This window comes from Nomascus leucogenys, chromosome 22a (genome assembly GCF_006542625.1).
Source record: "Nomascus leucogenys isolate Asia chromosome 22a, Asia_NLE_v1, whole genome shotgun sequence".
NCBI lineage: Eukaryota > Metazoa > Chordata > Mammalia > Primates > Hylobatidae > Nomascus > Nomascus leucogenys.
In genome coordinates this window covers 52,430,132-52,452,103 of record NC_044402.1, presented here as the reverse complement: position 1 = coordinate 52,452,103, position 21,972 = coordinate 52,430,132, and the positions used below count along the sequence as shown (strand labels likewise).

General features: G+C 45.1%; 1 pseudogene across 1 annotated transcript; it reads left to right on the top strand.

Moving 5' to 3' along the window:
* Nucleotides 1-14,602: 14,602 nt before the first annotated feature.
* Nucleotides 14,603-16,876, top strand: LOC115832400 (annotated as a pseudogene). The gene is made up of 6 exons (XR_004027895.1): nt 14,603-14,865; nt 15,497-15,769; nt 15,894-15,995; nt 16,408-16,434; nt 16,538-16,565; nt 16,748-16,876. The product of XR_004027895.1 is annotated as an HLA class I histocompatibility antigen, A-23 alpha chain-like (transcript).
* Nucleotides 16,877-21,972: the final 5,096 nt, after the last annotated feature.

Here is a 21,972-nt window from a genome sequence, read left to right as displayed (position 1 = left end):
TCATGCTTCTGAATTAACAGACAAAGGAAAGAGTTACTGCTCTGTCTGGGGTGATTGGTCTCGATCATCAGGGGGAAATTGGTCTGGTACTACACAATGGCAACAAATAAGACTGTGTTTCTAACACAGGAGATCTTTTAGAGCATCTCTTAGTAATACTCTGCCCTATAATTAAAGTCAATAAAAACTGCAACAACCCATGTCAGACAGGACTTCTAATGACCCATACCCTTGCAGAAATGAATGTTTGAGTCACCCAAGAAGGAAAGAAACCTGATCAGCTGAGGGACTTGCTGAAGGCAATGGGAATATGAGATGGTTAGTGAAAAAAGCTATTTATAAATACTAGTTGTGGCCAGCATGGTGGCTCATGCCTGTAATCCCAGCACTTTGGGAGGCTGAGGCGGGTGGATTGCTGAAGTCTAGGAATGTGAGACCCACCTGGGCAACATGGTGAAACTCCATCTCTACTGAAAATAAACACAAAACATTAGTCAGGCTTGGTGGTGTGCTTGTAGTCCCAGCTACTTAGAAGGTTGAGGTAGGAGGATCACTTGTGCCCAAGAGGTGGAGTTTGCAGTGAGCCGAGGTAATGCCACTGCACTCCAGCCTGGGCAACAGAACAAGACCCTGTCTCAAATCAGTAAATAAATAAATAAATAAATAACCAGCTGTAACCATGTGACCAGTTACAGAAATAAAGACAGTAATTGTTATGAGCATTACTTCCTTATGCTTTTATAAAGATGTTAACGTCTGTGTGTATGCACCCATACAAGCATTAAGCAAATACCTTTGTTTTCTTCTTTTCCTTATCACCTAATAATAAAACATAAGATGTACTAATAATAGTTCCTTTTTATTAATGAAGGTTTAACTTTTATTACACGTGGTATTTAGGTTATAGAACATCAAAGAGAAGAGTGCATATCACGCATTCAGTTTGAATCCTTTTCTGAGGAAAGGGTTAGTGTGTTTTTAGTTGGATGCAAGATAGTTGTATCATCTTTGGCAAACGTATGACTTTATAATTGTTTTTATTTGGAGACTAAGTATGGTTTGAGAAAACATTTATGGATGCCAAGTTCACAAGCATGGGCTGGGATGGTTGGTCTTATGTGTCAATTTGACTAAACCACAGCACCTAGTTATTTAATCAAACATTAATTTATATGTTGCTATGATGGTGTTTTGCAGTTGTGGTTAAAATCTGATGTCAGTAGATTTTTTTTTTTTTGAGATGGAGTCTCGCTCTGTCACCCAGGCTGGAGTGCAATGGCGTGATCTTGGCTCACCGCAACCTCCGCCTCCGGGGTTCAACGGATTCTCCTGCCTCAGACTCCCAAGTAGCTGGGATTACAGGCACCCACCACCACGCCCAGCTAATTTTGTATTTTTAGTAGAGACGGGGTTTCACCATGTTGGTCAGGCTGGTCTCAAACTCCTGACCTCAGTGATCCTCCTGCCTTGGCCTCCCAAAGTTCTGGGATTACAGGCATGAGCCACTGTGCCCAGTCTTAGTTGATTTTATGAATAGGAAATTACCCTCAAGAATGTGGGTGAGACTTTTTGAATCAGTTGAAGGCCTTTGAGGAAAATGTGAGGCTTCCAAGAGAAGAAAAAATTCTGCCTCAAAATGACAGTAGCAACTACAGTTTAGGTTTCCAGTCTGCCAGCCTGGTCTGCAAATTTTAGACTGAAGGCTGCAACATTGTGACTCTCCAGCCTGTCAGCCTGCCGAGGTGTAATCTGTGACATCAATAATGTAAAATGAGGGGTGGGAAAAGATGTAAAGTGGCAGAGTTTTCATACATGATTGAAGCTGGTTTCAATTCAAGATTGTTATAACTATATTGTTACATGTAATACCACAGTAATCACAAGGAAAATATGCATAAAACATACACAAAAGAAAATGAGAATGAAATTAAAACATGTCACTAGAAAAAAATAAACTAAACACAGAGGAAGGTTGGAAAGAAGGAGATGAGGGATGAAACAGCTATAACACACGCATAAAACCAACATCACAATTACAGAAGTAAACCTTCCTTATCAGTAATTACTTTATTTTATTATTATTATTTTTTTGAGATGGAGTTTTGCTCTCGTTGCCCAGGCTGGAGTGCAATGGCTCAATCTCGGCTCACCACAACCTCCACCTCCCAGGTTCAAGCAATTCTCCTGCCTCAGCTTCCCTAGTTGGATTACAGGCATGTGCCACCACACCCGGCAAATTTTGTATTTTTTTTGGTAGAGACGGGGTTTCTCCATGTTGGTCAGGCTAGTCTCGAACTCCTGACCTCAGGTGATCTGCCTACCTCGGCCTCCCAAAGTGCTGGGATTACAGGTGTGAGCCATTGCACCCAGCTCAGTAATTACTTTAAAGGTAAATGGATTAAACTCCCCAGTCAGAACTCAGAGATTATCACAATGGATAGAATAAAAAGAATCTCACCATATGCTGGCTACAAGATACTCACTTTGGATCTGAGGACACACACAATTTGAAAGTGGAAGGATAGAAAAGATATTCATGAAAATAGTAACTAAGAATTTTTAATGATCTCTCATAGGGTTCTATGTGTTGGCTGGGCTCAGATCATGGCCTGAGAGTTTTACATGGTTCAGGGATTGAAGTGGAGGGAACCAGATGCAGGCAGGATGGTTAATAGCAGTGCCCAGAACTGACACAACCTCACTTCTGCCATATTTTATTGGCTAACGCAGATATCAGATCTGCTCGTGTTTAAGGGGGTGGAGAGACCTTATTTCTTGATGAGAGAGTGGTGGGTCAAACTAAAGAAAAGCAAGTGTGATGGAAGATATTTTTGCAGCCCTCTTTGGAAATACATGCAATCCAAAACATCCTAATTGCCAGAAAGGAAGAACACCATCACGCCTTACCCCTCCAGTGTAAGCCCTGTGATTCTGTAGTCTCCTGGGGAAGGACCATGTCTTAGGAAGCAGGTGGGGAGTCAAAGCTCTAAATAAAGCCCCATCTACAGCCACAATTTTGCTTTATTTTGATGAAATTTTGTGTCATTTTCGATAAAATGTGGGCTCACAAATCTCTCTTCAGGGATCTCTCCAGTGGCGTGGATGATATGCTTCCTTCTCCACAGTTCTACTTTATAGATAAGTGGAACTAGATCTCAGTTTCAGTTATTTAAAATACCAGAGACTTAGATGCATACATGTCACAAAAAGGTGAAAGAATGCTCTGTCACTTTCCCTTCTCTAACTCACTGCGCCCTGAACAAGAACCTGCTCTCCCTTGACATTTTGAATGGGGAGGAGGATCGCACTCCTGTCTTTCCTTCATGCTTCCAGAGATAAACCCACTGCTCAAACAGCATGGTTCATTATAAAGACCAAACCCTACACCAAGAGCTCTCCCCTTATCCACCATGGCAGAAACTGAATCCCATGGAAAGGCCCAGAGTAATCCTGGCTCAAAACATCCAGTGTCATGTCCCTTCCAACAAAATGAAGCCAACATATTCATCACAATATGGGGTATTGATAAGGTTATAACAATTATTACCACAAAAATTTGATGAATACATTCTTTTTATTATATCAACGTTTTTTGTCCTCCAAATGTAGAGAAAATAAGCCTGCACAGCAGGAGAAGTTGTTCCTCTGGGAGAAAATCCTCTTTCCATTTGAAAAGCTGGAACCAGAATCACTAGAATGGAGCAAGACTTTCGGGAATGACACAGCACCAGGTCTTGGGGCAGCCAGAGTTAGGGAGGGCTCACCTTCTGGGTGACACCAACCTTCGGCTCTTCTGTTTTTTTGTTGTCGCTGCAAGAACAAAATTTCAGAGTATTAAGAGACAGAATCAAGCCAAAGAGATTTCCTCTATTTTATTCTTTAGAAAATGCAATCTCAAGGATAATCTAGACTCTTATGGGCTAAACTGTGTACCCCCTAAAACTGACATGTTGATGTCCTAACCCCCAGTACCTGAGAAAGTGACTGCATTTGGAGAGATCTTTAAGGAGGTCATTAAGGTAAAATGAGGTCATAGGAGTGTGCCCTAATTCAATGTGACTAGTGTCCTTATAAAAGAGAAGATTAGATACAGACAGATACAGAGGAGTGACCATGTGAAGACATAGAACACATCTACAAACCAAGGAAAGAAGCCTCAGAAGAAATCAGCACTGCCAACACCATGACCTTGAACTTCCAGCCTCCGGAACTGTGAGACAATAAATTTCTGTTGTTTAAGTCATCCAGTGTGTTTCTTTGTTATGGCAGCCCTAGCAAATTAAAACAAACATATTACCCTGCCCAATGCCAAGTTCTGCCTGACTCCACTCTGGCTCCAATTGGATCAAGGTCTATATGCTCTGGGACCTCTCCAGCTCCTCAGAAATGACAAAGAATCCCATGTCCAGCTCCTGTGGTCCCTGATGGCAGTAAGAGGCAGCTCCTAATGGGGGAGAGCTTTGGGGTGACCAAGACCTCATAGACTTTATTACTGTGCATGGGGCGTGATTTCCCCCATGCTGGTCTCATGATAGTGAGTTCTCACAAGCTCTGATTGGTTAAAAGTGTGGCACCTCCTCCCACCCCCCTCCTGCTGCCATGTAAGATGTGCCTTGCTTCCCCTTCACCTTCTGCCATGATTACAACTTTCCTGGGAGCTCCCCCACCCCACCATGTGGAATGCTGAGCTAATTAAACCTCTTTTCTTTATAAATTGCCCAGTCTCATGTAGTTCTTTATAGTAGTGTGAAAACAGACTAATGCTGGCGCATATAAGTCTAAGTCAAATGAAAATGGGTGGAAAAAGCAATTTCATGCAAACAGTAAGCTTAAGGAGGTTGAAAGAACTATAGTACTACCAGCAAAAAAAGAAATTTTCAAATGAAATGTATTACCAGAGATAAAAAAAGAGACACTTCATAACAAAAGGGTCAATTCAACAAAAAGACGTGCAATCAGAAATGGGCCCAATTGCATAACTTCAGAGTTCATGAAAAAAAATGGACAAAATTAACAGAGAGAAATGGAGAATTGCATGAGCGTGATTAGATATGTTAAAAGTTTCTCTTTAGCAATAAATTTAAAAACTATAAAAAATTCCAACAAAGACCTAGAAAACCAAAAAGCATTAGCCTCACAGATTTTATTGACTTATATACATATGAACGTCAATGAAAAAATACATGTTGTCTGAAGTGTGAATGATACATTTACCAAGAGAAACTGTATTTCAGGCCAGAAAACAATACATTTGAAAATATTGAAATCATACAAGATATATTTTCTGACCATATGGAAACACATTAGAAATCAGTAATAATAAGATGATCCTGGGGACTGAATGTTTTTGTCATCCCCTAAATTCACACATTGAAACCTAATCCTTAATGTGATGGTGTTTGGAGGCGGGGCCTTTAGGAGGTGATTAAGTCGTGAGGGCAGAGACCTTATTAATGAGACTAGTCCCCTTATAAAAGGGGCCTCATAGAGCTCCTTTGCCCCTTCCCCCATGTAAGGTCACCAAGAAAAGACACCATCTGTGAATCAGGAAGCACCGTTCATCACACACTCACTCTGCCATTGTCTTGACCTTGGACTTCCCAGGCTCTGGAATTGTGAGAATTGTGAGAAATAGATTTCTGTTGTTTATAAGCCACACAGACTACAATATTCTGTTATGACAGCCCAAATGGACTGAGATACATGATCATAAAAATACCAAGTATTTGGAAATTAAACATCAAAATCCTGATTGACAATTTTGTCAATGAAGAAATCACAAGAGAAATTAGGAAGTCTTCTAAACTGAAGGATATTAAAGTACAATAAATCAAAATGTGTGGAATGTAGCTGTAGTACTAGAGAAAAATTGATATCCTTAAGTTCCTCTATTAAAAAAGAAGAAAGGTCTCAAATTAGTAACTTAGCTTCTGCCATAAAAAAACAAACAGGAACAGACTAAATCAAAGCATGCAGAGGAAGGAAATAATAATGAAATTGAAGTCAATGAATCAGAAAGATAAATAAAATTAATAAATCCAAAAGTTGGTTGTATGGGAAAATAATCAGTAAATGTTATAAACCCCTAGCTAGATTGATCAAGACATAAAGACACAAATTAACAATATCCGGAAGAAAAGAACATCAGTGCACAGTCTTCAGGTCCTGAAAAGAAATATTAATAATCTCATGCCAATAAGTTTGACAAGCAAATGAACAATTTCTTTGAGAGAAAACTCATGAAAACTGACCCAAGAAGAAATAGAAAATGTGGCCGGCTATATATAAATTGTAGAAATTGAATTTGTGATTGAATTCCTTCCCATAGAGGAAACTCCAGGTCCAGAAGGCTTCACTGATGAATTGTACGGAACATATAATTGAGAAATAATATCAATTTTAAACACACCATTTTTGAAATTAAAGGAGGCAACCATTTTCAACTCAATTTATGAGGCCAGCATTACTCAGATTAAGAAAAAAAAAGAAAAGAAAACCCAGACAACAAAATCACAAGAAAAATGAACCATAAACAAATATTTCTCTAGAACTCAGACTCAAAATTCTATGCAAAAATTATCAAATTCAAATAAACATAAAAAGAACAATATGTCATGCCAGATTGGTTTTATATGAGGAAGTAAGTTTGGTTTAACATCTGCAAATTAAATAATACAACTTAATCAATATAGTGAAAAACTGGCTGGGTGCCGTGGCTCATGCCTGTAATCCCAGCACTTTGGGTGCCAGAGGTGGGGAGATTACCTGGCGTCAGGAGTTTGGGACCAGCCTGGCCAACATGGCGAAACCCCGTCTCTACTAAAAATACTAAATTAGCCACGACTGTTGGTCGGCACCTGTAATCCCAGATACTCAGGAGGCTGAGGCAGGAGAATCTCTTGAACCAAGGAGGCGGAGGTTGTAGTGAACCAAGATCGCGCCACTGCACTCCAGCCTGGGCGACAATGAGACTCCGTCTCAAAAAAAAAAAAATTAAAATAAATAAATAAATAAATAAATAAATATTTTTGAAACAGGGTCTCACTCTGTCACCAAGGCTGAGTGCAATGGCACGATCATAGCTAATTGGAGCCTCTACCTCTCAGGTTCAAGCAATCTTCCTGGCTGTTGCAGCCGCCTGCGCCAGTGAGAGAACAGACACCAGCAACTCCACCCCCGCTACGCCACCACCACTGCCGGCGCCAGCATTGCACAGGAACACCACAGCCCCACTCCCGGCGGTACCCCACACTAGCCAATGCGCCTGCACCCCGCTGCACTGCCTCAGCTGCTGGCATGTACCCTGAAACTAAAATAAAAGACAAAAAAATACAGTCCAGCCTGGGCGAAAGAGCCAGACTCCGTCTCAAAAAAAAAAAAAAAAAAAAAAAAAGGCAAAAAGTAAATACCATTTTAAAAACATGTTTAAAAGTATCAAAAGGAGACGCCAAAAGTCAAGTGCAACAAAAACAAACACTGACAAATGGAATCTAATTAAAGAGCTTCTGCACAGCAAAATAAACTATCAACAGAATAAACAGCCTACAGAATGGGAGAAAATATTACAAACTATGCATCTGACAAAGGTCTAATATCCAGAATCTATGAGGAATTTAAACAAATTAACGAGCAGAAAACAAACAACCACATTAAAAAGTAGGCGAAGGACGTGAACAGACATTTTTCAAAAGAAGTCATACACACGGCCAAAAAGCATATGAAAAAATGATCGCCATCACTAATCATTAGAGAAATATGAATCCAAACCACAATGGGATACCATCTCACACCAGTCAGATGGCTATTATTAAAAAGTCAGAAAATTACAGATGCTGGCAAGGTTGCAGGGAAAAGGGAACACTTATACACTGCCAGTGGGAATGTAAATTAATTAGTTCAGCCATTAGGGAAAGTAGTTTGGAGATTTTTCAAAGAACATAGAACTACCATTTGACCCAGCAATCCCTTTTATTGGGCCTATTCCCAAAGGAATATAAATCATTCTACCATAAAGACACATGCACGTGTATGTATATTGCAGTGCTATTCTGAAGAGCAAAGATATGGAATCAACCTAAAAACCCATCAATGGTAGACTGGATAAGGAAAATGTGGTACATAGACACCAGGGAATACTATGAAGCCATAAAAAAGGACAAGGTCATGTCCTTTGTAGGAACATGGATGGAGCTAGAGCTCATTATTCTGAGAACTAACACAGGAACAGAAAACCAAATACCACGAGTTCTCGCTGATAAGTGGGAGCTCAACAGTGAGTACACATGGACTCAGAAGAAGGGAACACTAGACACCAGGGCCTGTGGAGGATGGGAGAAGAGTGAGGATTAAAAAACTTCCTATCAAGTACCATGCTTATAACCTGCATGATAAATTAATCTGTACACCAAACCCCCGTGACATGCAATATCAATATATAGCAAGCCTGCACATGTACCATGGAAGCTAAAAGTTAAAAAAATAAATTAATAAAAAATAGAATGGAACACTCACTTGTGATAAAATGTGTCCGTAAATAGGAATTGTAGGCAAGTTCTTAAATTTGGTAAAGGGCTTCTATGTAAAACCTACAACTCACATAATATTTTATGATGAAAATTGATTACTCTCTACCTAAGAACAGGAAAACAGCAAAGATATTGTCCTGGAGGTCCTGGCCAGAGCATTAAGCCAAGAAAAAGAAATGAAAGAGAAGTAAAGTGTCCTAGTTTGCAGGTCACAATATTATGTAAGTGGAAAATCCTAAGGCAAATAAAACTTCTAGAAGTAATAAGTAAATTTATCAAAATTGTAAGGTACAACTCCTATACAAAAGTAAAGTATCTACAAGTAATGTAAAATAAGAATGATGAAAAATTTAAAAATCCACTTATAAAACAATTATTAAAGTAATGCCATGTCCAGGCATCAATTTTTTAATAATGTGTATGATTTGTACACTAAGTTCTACATGGCACCACCAACAGAAAGTAAAAGAGATAGAAATAAACAGAGAAATAGTGTGTTCAAGAACTGGAATCTCCAATGTTACTAATTCTCCAAAATTGAGCTATTAAATTAAGCGTAATATCAATTAAAACACTAGTGAGCTTTAAAAGAAATATTTAAAGAAATTGGCAAGCTGAATCTACCATTTCTGTGGAAATACAAATAACTTTGAATAGCCAAAATAATTTTTTAAAAGAAGAAATTTGGAGGATGCATATTGAGTGCTTTCAAGATTTACTATAAACGTCTAGTAATAAAAAGTAGTGTGATATTGGCATAAAATAGGCATAAATAATGGAATACAATAAAGAGTACAGGAATAGAACCACACAGACACGGCTGATCCCAACCCTGACATAGGGTGGGCGCGCCCTCTTGTGTTCAAACCCCTGTCCTGCTGCCTGGAGCCCAGGGAGACCCAGGGGAGGTCTCGGCTGAGCAGGTGAGATGGGAGCTCAGGGTCACTGTCTTTAGCCGCCGCGCTACTCTCAGATTCTCTGAGCAGAAGAGAGGAGTGGGTTGTAAGTCAGGCAGAGATGGCTGACTCGGGACTGAGCATCAGTGGGGGTGAAGGAGCCTCTGGGCAGCAAGGGACCCCACAACGGTGAGAGGAGAGGGAAGCTCTGGAGCCTTGTGCCGTCCCTGAGGTTTCTGTCTCCTCCCTGCAACCCCTGTCTCCAGCCCTTCATAACAACACTCTGGAAAACCGAAAAGAAGAAACATTTTCTTCTACTCCTTCTTTCTTTTCAGTGCTCCTTCTTCATGTAACAACAATAACATATGCATAACTGCTTTCCAGGAAGGATGCATGAGACAGCAACGTGCTCATTTATGGCAGAGGACATGGGGTCTGGTTAGGGGGGAAAATTTCCCTGTTAATACTTTGGAATGTTTTGAAGAATCTTTTCAAAACATGTTACGTGAAAAATCCCTCTCGGGGCCGGGCGCGGTGGCTCTCGCCTCTAATCCCAGCACTTTGGGAGGGTGAGGCAGGTGGATCACTTGAGGTCAGGAGTTCGAGACCAGCCTGACCAACATGGTGAAACCCCGTCTGTACTAAAAATACAAAAAATTAGCCAGGCACTGTGGCGGACACCTGTAATCTCAGCTATTGGGGAGGCTGAGACAGGAGAATTACTTCAACCTGGGAGATGGAGGTTGCAGTGGGCCGAGATCGTACCATTGCATTCAAGCCTGGGCAACAAGAGCGAAACGCTGTCAAAAGAAAAAAAAAGAAAGAAAAAAAAAAGAGAAAAGTCCCTCTCATTGGCAAGACCCTCTCCAGTGACCTCCCAGTTTACCCACATGTGGCTGTGCAGTGGGGCCAGGCTGAAGCCTCCATGCCATCGTTTATACAGTGTGCCCAGGTATCCACACTACAGAGCCTTGGCACAGCTGCTCCCCTGCCTGGAAACTCATCTCCAGGGCTCCCTTCCACGCTGACATTCTCCTCATTCCCACCACAGCCCGTTCCTGCACTGCCCCACTTTATGTGACATCTCCCATCCCCTCTGACCCCACCTGGCTTTGTTTTTGTTCACAACCCTTTTACTAACATTTGAGAATTATTTACTTATTTATTTATTTTGAGAGACTGGGTTGTGCTCTGTCACCCAGGCTGGAGTGCAGTGGTGCAATCTTGTCTCACTGTAGCCTGCAACTCCTGGGCTCAAGTGATCCTCCCACCTCAGCCTCCCAAGTAACTGGGGACTACAGGTGTGTGCCACCACACTCAGCTAGTTTTGTATTTTTTCTTTTTTTTTGGTACAAATAGAGTCTTGCTATGTTTTCCAGGCTGGTCTCAAACTCCTGGCCTCTAGGGGTCCTCCAGCTTCAGCCTCCCAAAGTGCTGGGATTACATACATTTGTGCCCAGCTACAAATGTATTTATTTTAATTGCTTATAGTCTTTCTCTCCTCTAGAATACAAGCTTTATGAGGACAAGGACAGTGATTTTGATTGTTCACAGCTGTATTTCCCTTGCTTTGAATAGTGCCTGATTGTTACTTTAAATATACTTGTTGAGTGAATGAATGAGTGAATGCACACATAGACTCACACACCAACACACACATAGACACAAAGATGCTGTCACACATATTGACATACGTTCTTACTCAGATACTCTCCACACAATAACACAATCACACACAAAATACACACAACTGACACATTCTCATGCACATGCTCTGGAATGCTCTTAAATGCTAAATATTCTTTTTTTTTTGAGACAGGGTCTTGCTCTGTCACTGAGGCTAAATTGAAGTGGTATGAACACAGCTCACTATAACCTTGAACTCCTAGGCTTAAGCAATGCCCCACCTCAGCTTCCTAACTAGCTAGAGCCACAGGTAACCCACCATCTGGTTCAATTAATTGTTTAGTATTTTGTAGAGATGGGGTCTTGCTATGTTGCCCAGGCTGCTCTCAAACTCCTGGTCTAAAGTAATCCTCACACCTCAGCCTCTCAAAGCTGTGGGATTATGGGCATGAGCCACGTCATCTGGTCTTGAAGCTTAATTTCCATTCCACATGATGTTGTGAACATTTCTCATGTGATTATGTATTATTAGCCTTAAAATTTTCTCCAAATTATTGTAAAAAATTTCCAAGAGTCCTAAAGTTTGAAAGAATACAATAGTCACCATAGATCTAATTATTTCCTTTGTGTATGTAATAAATTATATTTCCATAATTTTTGCTGAAACATTTGGTAATCATGTGCCAACATCATGACCCTCATTCCTAAATACTTCAGTACTCATCTCTTAACAAATAACATTTTTCCAACAATAATATTATTACACTGAAGAGCGTTACTACAGTTCCATAATATTACAAGATTTCAAAGTAATGGAAATTGTCTGAATAATTTCCCAAATGTCTTTCTTGTGGAGGTGAGCAGAGCTCAGGAGCTCCAGCCCTCTCTGAAGTTTCTATTTTCTCTGCAACTTCTCTCTCCAGCCCCTTAAGAACAATGTTCTGGGAAACTGAAAAGTAGAAACATTTTCTTCTTCTCTCCATTGCTCTTTTTTAAAACTCCCATTTACTCAGTTTTCTTTTATTTGGAATCCCCCTGCCTCAGGTACTCCATTCTGTCATCAGGTGGTCAAGAAAGGTCCACACAGCACTAAGACCTAACAATTCCACTGTCCTCACTTCCATGGACAGAGCGCAGGTGAGAGCCACCCCTGCTCCTTCTCCTTCGTCTCCCACAGCCTCAGCAAACATCTGCCTGGACATCCAGGCATTTCCATACATCCTCTAAAATGTAGGCAGAGGTTCCCAAACCCCAATTCTTGACTTCTGTGCACTCAAAGGCTCAACACCACGTGGAACCTGCCAAGCTTGGGGCTTGCAATTTCTGAAGCCACAGCTCAAGCTGTACCGTGGCTACTTTTCATCATGGCTGGAGTGGCATGGATGCAGGGCACCATGTCTCTAGACTGTACACAGCATGGGACCTTGGGCCTGTCCCACAAAACCATTTTATCCTCCTAGTCCCCCAGGCCTGTGATGGGAGGGGCTGCCATGAAGACTTCTGACATGCCTTGGAGGCATTTTCCCCATTGTATTGGGGATTAACATTCAGCTCCTTGTTACTTACGTAAATTTCTGCAGCCAGCTTAAATTTCTCCTCAGAAAATGAGATTTTCCTTTCTATCACATTGACTGGCTGCGAATTTTCTGAACGTTTGTGTTGTCCTTCCCTTATAAAACTGATTGCCTTTAAGAGCACCCAAGTCACCTCTTGAATGCTTTGCTTTTTAGAAATTTTTTCCGCCAGATAACCTACATCATCTCTCAAGTTCAAAGTTCCACAAATCTCTAGGGCAGGGGCAAAATGCTGCCAGTCTCTTTGCTAAAACATAACAAGAGTCACCTTTGCTCCAGTTCCTTATCTCCATGTGAGACCACCTCAACCTGGACCTTATTTTTGTCAAGCCACCCAAGTCTGTAGGAAGTTCCAGATTTCCCTCGTATTTCTGTCTTCTTCTGAGCCCTCCAAATAGTTCCGACCTCTGCCTGTTACCCAGTTCCAAAATCTCTTCCATATTTTTGGATATTTTTTCAGCAACGTCCCACTCTACTGGTAACAATTTACAGTATTAGTCCATTTTCACACTGCTGATAAAGACATATCAGAGACTGGGAAGAAAAGGAGGTTTAATAGACTTACAGTTCCACATGGCTGGGGAGACCTCACAATCATGGTGGAAGGGAAGGAGGAGCAAGTCATGTCTTACATGGATAGCAACAGGCAAAAAAAAGAGAGCTTGTGCAAGGGAACTCTGCTTTATAAAACCATTGGATCTCATGAGACTTATTCACTATCAGAACAGCAGGAGAAAGACCTGCCGCCATGATTCAATTACTTCCCACTGGGTTCTTCCCATGACAGGTGGGAATTGTGGGAGTTAAAATTCTAGATGAGATTTGGGTGGGGACACAGCCAAACCATATCACATGGCCTGGGAAGTAAAACTTAGGAGCTTTGTGAGTCTAATTGCAATGCTGTTTCAATTCATTCATATGTAAAGGGGAAAAAAAATCATAAGATTTACAAATTAGATTCCTGATCATTCAAGTGTCACACAGATTATACTACCCACTGTATTAATTAACAAAAAGGAAATTGGCCTCTATGGGAATCTCTCTCTGATGTGATTAGAGACAACTCCAAGTTTAAAGAGAAAATCTTTTTCTCTACACCTGCATTCCCAGGGTAAGCTCACTCTCTGGCACCAGGTTCCCTGGGGTGAGTTTTCTTCTAGAATAGTCCAAGAGGAGAGGTAAGGAGTCAAAGGCAGGGAATTGAGTTCAGGGAAGGGAATTCCAGGGACAGAAGTGAAAGGGAAGGGGCTGGGCCCAGCCTGGGGGTATCTCCCTGGTTTCCTCAGACAGATGTTGGACCAGGACTCAGGGATACAGTGCGACAAAGAGTGCTCAGTGAAGGAGAGAGGGCTCAGAGTGAAGTCCCAGGGTCTGGGTCGTGGCTCTCAGGGTCTCAGGCACCACAGGCAGTGTGTGGATTGGGGAGGCCCACCTTTGGGGATTCCCCATCTCCCCAGAGTTTCACTTCTTATTCTCCCAGGTCGTGTAGGGTCCTTCCTCCTGAATACTCAGGACGCCATCCCAATTCCCCTTCCCATTGGGTGTCGGGTTTCCAGAGAAGCCATTCAGCATCGTGGCAGTTCCCGGTTCTAAAGTCCCTGCGGACCCACCCAGGACTCAGATTCTCCTCCAGACGCTGAGGATGGAGTCACGGCGCCCGGAACCCTCCTCCTGCTGCTCTGGAGAGCCCTGGCCCTGACCCATACCGGGTGGGTGAGTGTGGGGTTGGGAGGGACACGGCCTCTGCGGGGAGAAGAGAGAGGCCCGCCTGGTGGGGACTCAGGTCCTGGGGGGCGGGGGCCGCACCGGGAGGAGGGTCGGGCGGGTCCCAGCCCCTCCCCGCCCCTCAGGCTCCCACTCCTTCAGGTATTTCTTCACCTCCGTGTCGCGGCCCGGCCTCTGGGAGCCCCGCTTCATCTCCGCGGGCTACGTGGACGACACACGGTTTGTGCGGTTCGACAGTGAGGCAGCGAGGCCGAGGATGGAGCCCCGGGCGCCGTGGGTGGAGCAGGAGAGGCCGGAGTATTGGGACCCGCAGACGCTGGGCACCAAGGCCCACGGACAGACTCACCCAGGGAACCTGCGGACCCTGCTCCGCTACTACAACCAGAGCAAGGCCGGTGAGTGACCCCGGCCTGGGGCGCAGGTAACCACCCCTCCCCAGAGCAAGTGGGGTCAGATCTCCCAGAGCAAGTGGGAGGTGGACAAATACTCAGAGCACGTCAGGGCCTACCTGAAGGGCAGGTGTGTGCAGAGGCTCCGCAGATGCCTGGAGAACAGGAAGGAGATGCTGCAGCGCGCGGGTACCAGGGGCCACGGGGAGCCTGCCCCATCTCCTATCGATCGACCGGGCGGGCTTCTCAGGTGAAGCGGAGGAAAATGGGATCAACGCTAGAATATTGCCCTCTCTTGAATCTAGAAAGGGGTGAATCCTCCTGGGTTTCCTCTGAGGGTCCGCCCGGCTCTCTGGCACAATTAAGGGATGAAGCCTCTGAGGAAATGGAGGGAAACACAGTCCCTGGAACACTGCTCCGCGGTCCCCTTTGACCCCTGCAGCAGCCTTGGGCACCGTGACTTTTCTCTCAGGCCTTGTTCTCTGCCTCACACTCAGTGTGTTTGGGACTCTGATTCCAGCTCTTCTGAGTCACTTTGCCTCCACTCAGATCAGGACCAGAAGTCCCTGTCCCCCGCTCAGAGAGTCGAACTTTCCAAGGAATAGATTATCCCAGGTGCCTGTGTCCAGGCTGGTGTCTGGGTTCTGTGCTCCCTTCCCCACCCCAGGTGTCCTGTTCATTCTCAGATAGGTCACAGGGGTGCTGCTGGAATGTCCCATGAGAGATGCAAAGTGCCTGAATTTTCTGACTCCTCCTGTCAGACCCCCCAAGACACATGTGACCCACCACCCCATCTGACCATGAGGCCATCCTGAGATGCTGGGCCATGGGCTTCTACACTGCAGAGATCATACTGACCTCGCAGTGGGATGGAGAGGACCAGACCCAGGACACAGAGTTTGTGGAGACCAGGCCTGCAGGGGATGGAACCTTCCAGAAGTGGGTGGCTGTGGTGGTGTCTTCTGGAGAAGAGCAGAGATACACATGCCATGTGCAGCACGAGGGGCTGCTGAAGCCCCTCACCCTGAGATGGGGTAAGGAGGGGGATGAGGGGTCACATCTCTTCTCAGGGAAAGCAGGAGCCCTTCTGGAGCCCTTCAGCAGGGTCAGGGCTGAGACCTGGAGGTCAGGGCCCCTCACCTTCCCCTCCTTTCCCAGAGCCATCTCCCCAGCCCACCATACCCATCATGGGCATCGCTGCCAGCCTGGCTGTCCTAGGAGCTGTGGTCACTGCTGTGATCTGGCAGAAAAAGAGCTCCGGTAGGGAAAGGGTGAGGAGTGGGATCTGAGATTTCTTGTCCCACTGGGGGATTCAAGCCCCAGGTAGAAGTGTGCCCTGCCTGGTTACTGGGAAGCACCATTTACACTCATGGGCCTACCCAGCCTGGGGCCTGTGTGCCAGCACCTACTCTTTATGAAGCACCTGTGACAATGAAGGACAGAGTATCACCTTGATGACTGATGATGGGGACCTGATTCAGCAGTCACAGGTCACAAGAGAAGGTCCCTGCTGAGGACAGACCTCAGGAGGGCAGTTGGTTCAGTCTCCACTGCCCTGGGTCTGCAGTTACAGTTCTGGAAACTTCTCTGGGATTCAAGACTAGGGAGTTCCTCTAGGACCTCATGGCCCTGCCTCCTCCCTGGCCCCTCACAGGGTGATTTCTTCCCAGAGGTAGAGAAGGAGGTGCTCAGGCTGTGTGTAAGTGCGGGAGATGGGTGTGGAGGAGCCCACCTATGCCATAATTCCTCCTCCCCACATCTCCTGCAGGCTCTGACCAGGTCCTGTTTTTGTTCTACCCTAGGCAGCGACAGTGCCCAGGGCTGTAATGTGTCTCTCGTAGCTTGTAAAGGTGACGTCCTGGAGGGCCTTATGTGGAAGGGGGATGGGGTAGAGGGGACAAGACTGGATTATGGTGATTCTTTGGGGCACTTTGAGTGTGTAGTGGGGAGTTCAGAGCATTACCCTTTATGGCCACTGACCTGAATTTGTTCATGACTATTGTTTTCTGTAGCCTGAGACAGCTGTCTTGTGAGGGACTGAGATGCAGGATTTCTTCACGCCTCTCCTTTATGACTTCAAGAGCCTCTGGCGTCTCTTTCTGCAAAGGCATCTGAATGTGTCTGCGTCCCTGTTAGCCTGATGTGAGGAGGTGGGGAGACCAGCCCTCCCCCATGTCTACCATGACCCCCTTCCCCATGCTGAATTAGCTGACTTTACAAAAAGAAAATTACCACCAATAATGTGGATGGGCCTCATCCGGTCAGTAGAAGACTCTGTGAGTAGAAACTGAGGTTTCCCAGAGAAGAAGAAATCCCGCCTCAGAACTAGAACATCTTCTTTCTGCATTTTCAGCCTGCTGGCTTATCCTGCAGATTTTCCTACTTACCGCCCTAAAATCACATCAGTAAATATCATAATACAGAAACAAATACAAATACACACACACACACACACACACCCTATTGGTTCTGCTTCTCTGGAAAATCCAGACTGATAGAGACTTTGGTACAAAGAGTGGTTCTAGAGGAACAGACTCCTTTAAAAAATTTTATAGCTAACCATAAAAAATACTTTATGTTGAAATGTTGAAATGTATAAAACCATAATTACAAATTAGCAATTAAGAATTAAAGTAGCAAATAAGAAAAGAATTGTATTCTTTTCCTTATACAGTATAAGCAAAAGTAATTTAAATCTTACTTTCAGCCACCATTTGCCCTAGGTGTCCTTCACTTAAGTTTCTGACTTGTGTTTTTGGAGTGAAAATTCACGTGGATACTAAGAAGCAACTCTAATAATGTGAATCAGGTATCAAAAACTCCATATGGCATGTTAACATGTGATGATGGTTCATATATATTCCAACATCTCACAACAGGCAAGCATTATTTCCAGGGGAAAATTGAGTCACTTTTGTAGCTGCTAGTGAATGTTGTACAAATTTACGCTGAAGATTAAGGCATCGTTCTGCTTTGGAGCAGTGCTTCTGTGGCTCCAGCAAACCGTACAAAGCCTTTCTTTAAAAATATATATTTTTTATTTTATATACACAAATATTATATAAATATAGATATATATACTCCCTGAAACTAAAAGTTGGAAAAGAAAAAATACAAATACATCTTCTGTGATAGCTCAATTCACTCCATCTATGATTTTCTTGGGCATAGAACTGAAACTATCAGTCAATGATGTGTGTTTATACACCTGGCTGTGATTCAAATGGTTATGAACAAATGGTCTTCCATTTTCTATTGCCACTAAAACATGGTTATTTGTCCCTGATCTGACAACACCTTCTTCAGCTCCATTCTCTGGCCACTGAGATTAACAGTCCAGGTGGTCTTTTGAGACACTAAGCGGTTTGATAGGACTAGGTTGATTTGAGCTAATACTTCTGGCATGTCCATTTTGATTTGTAACAGAAGTTTTTCTGAATTCATCCCCTCCAAGGTGAGCTGGAAAATGGCAACCATCACCCAAACTTGAAAATACTGGAAGTAGCCAATGTTTCTCTTTATGGCCAAACACTTGTCTCCAATTTTTACTATTGTTCTAGTTTTTTCAACCAACCAGCAGCAGTAGCTGAAAAGAGGGAAACGCTGAAGAAGAACTTTGCAGGTGCAAAGAAAAAGAAAAGTATGTGGAGCTTTGCTGTGTATCTGTCAGTTCATCCGACTCCACTAGAACGTGGTGTTCTTGGGAATTGATGTCCTGCAGGCCCCCAGCTGAGGGCAGCGAGCACCCTGAGAGCCAGCTGGACTCCCCTCTTGGAGTGTAATCACACAGCAACAGCATCTGCATATGGAGTTGCACTTCTAGAACTGTCTCTCTTGGTCATGGGGGCTGCTGCTACATTGTCCTTCCTTTCTTCCTCTGTCTTGTTGCTAGGGGTAACTTTGCCCCTGCTGGCATCATGTCCTGAAGAGCTGAGGATGACACATCCTGGCTGGCATCCTCCCTGGTTGGCCTTGGGTCACTGTGTAAGTGCAGCCCGTGGCAGGAGGTTCTGGGAATGAGCGGCACTGCCTCGTGGAGCTGTCCCTGTGGGAGTGGCCTGCAGGTGTTTGTACCTGTGGCACTTTCACAACTCTTTCCAAGACTCAAGAGTGTAGTGTGGGAGGAGAGCAGGTCTGGGTCCTCCCGTGTCCCACATCTGTTCATCTGGGTGGCTGTGGGGCTGACGTTGTCGGAAATGAGAAACTCTGCCCCTTCACAAGGCACTACCTAGTTTTTCTCTTCTGGAAGGTGGCAGCACTATGACCAGGTTGAGATGGACGCAGGAGCCAGCATCCTAAAGTAAAACAAATGATTCTAGCAGAAATACCTGCGCTTTTCAATGTGGATGAACAAGACCTTCCACCCTGTGGCAACTGTGCATTTCTCCTTGAGATATAACAAAAAAAAAAAAAGGAAAAAAAAAAGCAGGAGGAGGTGCGTGACTGGGGTGGAGGATCTGGGACCCTGGCCCTGTGCAGGTGAGTTGCCAGGTGCTTCTGGGGAGGCTGCTGCCATCCGGGCTCTGGCAAGTTGTGGCACGGCAGAGCCAGCCATTCTGACGATGCCGTCTGTCCCAGTGACTCACTGGGAGCCACAATGCCCAGATTAGATTTGTGTTGATAGAAAATTTTAAAGTATTGTGTTACATAATTATATGCTTTTTGAAGAGGCACATAACTCTGGCTAAGTTGCTACCTCTGGCAATCTCTCTGATGTGCTTGAAGACGGCCAGATCTGTGGGGTTCCCACCCTCGGTGCATACTTGTGCTTCCCTGCGGGGTCTATTTTCAGGTGTCTTTGCCTGTTGGTTGCCCCTGACTGCTGACCTCGTGCCCTCTGGTGGAAGCCATGCTCTTCCTTGCTCTCTGAGGGTTGGAAAACTGGAAAATTATGGTCGATGAAGATAGGCGGTAACATTTGTTCTGTGTGGCACTCTCATCACCCACACTTGAAGGTGAAGCCACGTTGCAGATAATACAAAACGTGGTCCCATCCCTTGGCTGCCAAGTGGCCTAGAGGCAATGTGAGCCCGAGTGAATGACACTGTGTCACAGGACAGGGTGGATTCAAGGGCCCCTTCCTAGCTCAGTGATTGACTGCAGGGCTGGGGGTAACCAGGGCTGAGAGGAACCTGGAGTCATGCCGGGGTGGGGCCTGGTGAGAGCCTGGAGAGGGCCTGGGAGAGACATACTGAGGAGGGGGAACCTGCCCCTCCACTCTGCCTCACCATTGTCCCCCAGCCACACTGGCATCCCTGGTGTCCGCCAGGCACTTTTCACGTGTCTCCTCCTTAACCTTCAGAACCTCCCTGTGAGGTCAGTGTTGGGTTTGCATTTCCAGAGTCGAGGGAAGAATTTGAGCCTGGGAGACTCCATAGGGAGGGGTCCACACTCTATGACTGACAGCACAGTTGAGCGCCAGCAGCTCGGACTTGGGAGCCCAGAGTGTTCTGAGCTCTGAGTTGCTCTGGGCTGGCGGTGCCCTGTGCCAGCTGCACTGAGGCAGCCGTGTGCCTGCTGGTCCTACAGGATTCCCCACCTGAAACCAACAGCCGATCAGGATTTCCCAAATTGTCCCTAGCCCTGATGGGTGACATCTCCACTGTTTTAATGAGGCAATAATCTCAGCTACCACTTCTGTGGTGGGTGTTGCCATGTGCCAGGCATCTTTCTGGGTACTTGGCATATGTGAACACACACATTTACAATGGAAGCTCATGAAGCACAGAGAGGTTAAGTGACTTGGTCAAGGTCACACAGCAGTAAGTAGGAGCTGGAATTTGAGCTGAGATAATCTGCTCAAGGGCTCAGGCCCTCACTGCTGGCATCATGTCAGATACAGTGAGATGACTGGAGGTGGGAAGGAGCTGGGGTGTGTTGATTATACAGAGTACACACGGCCTTTGTAGTAAGCTGGAGCCTGTGACCACCCAAAGGTGGATTTGTGCATGAGCCGAGGACAGGTTTCTAATGTGCCAGATGAGGTGAGTAGGAGATTATGTACCTGTGTCTTCAGCCTTGTCCTCCCCGTCTTTGTCATCTCCTGAGGATGGAGCATCTGTCATGTGCACAATGAGTGGCACCGCTCGTGCTGGGTGAGTTGCCGCAGCTGCAGGCCCCCAAGGTCCTCGTGAGAGGCTGTCAGCACCTGCAGCTGCTGGGGCTCCACCAGGATGCATTTTGAGGACACCAGCTCTGCACCATCCTTGACCCAGACAGTGGGCCCCATGGGGCCACCTCCAGGCAGGGAGCAGCTCAGCCCTGCGGTGTCCCCGAGGCCAAAGAACAACTGCTCCTGATGGTTTCAAGACCTCAGCAGGAGGCTGCAGCAGGCCTTGAGTGAGGGAGGATCAGCTCCCAGAGCCTGGGGTCCTGCCAGACAACACTCAAACCAGGGGCTGGTAAATAATCCCCAAAAGGGCCTGGGGCAACATGTTCAACTTTGCCAACCAGTCTCTGTCCCAAAGACTTAACTCTGCCCTTGTATCATGAAGCAGCCTTCCATAGACATCCTGCTGGTCTCCCCCAGATAGGCTGCTCCCAGTCCTAGGGGATCTGAAGTAGTGCCTGAATGGCCACAGCCATGCAAAGCACTAGGGTCCAGGCCAGGGTGCCTGTGGCAGGGGCAGGGGCTGCAGTTTGTCAGGCAGCACGCACAGGCATGCTCACCCCACAGCTTAGCTTGGCACTAGCAGGAGGAGAGTGCCCCTTAGAAGCCTGGGGGCCACTGGAGCCAACTCAGTGTGGGCAACTCCCGAATGGGCTTGGTGCCCATAAACCCAGCACCACTGTGGGCTGCTGACCCACCAGTGCACAGTGCACCCCAGCTGAGCCAGCTGTCCTTGGCCCATCAGGCCTCAGACCAGGCCCAGCCCAGCTTACTGGGGCACAGGGACACTGGAACAGAATTTTAAGAATGAATGTACTGAATTTGGTGGTGGGGTGGGGGGGTTTATTGAATTGTTTCTCTAATCCATTTGGATTTTAAAGGCACAAATGACTCTATTTCCATTAGTATAGAGAGTGTGAATACTCAGAATATCACCATTGGATAGACCTAATCAAATACTTATAAGATCTGGGTGGCCATGTATTTCAGACCTTAGAAGACTTTGTTAAACTAGCAAGTATAAGGTGATTGGCTGATTTTTGCCAATTGTGCTGTACAACTGGGGAAAAAAAAGATGAACTCAGGGCTGCAAACTCCTAGCTCATGAGCCACATAAATCACCTAAAA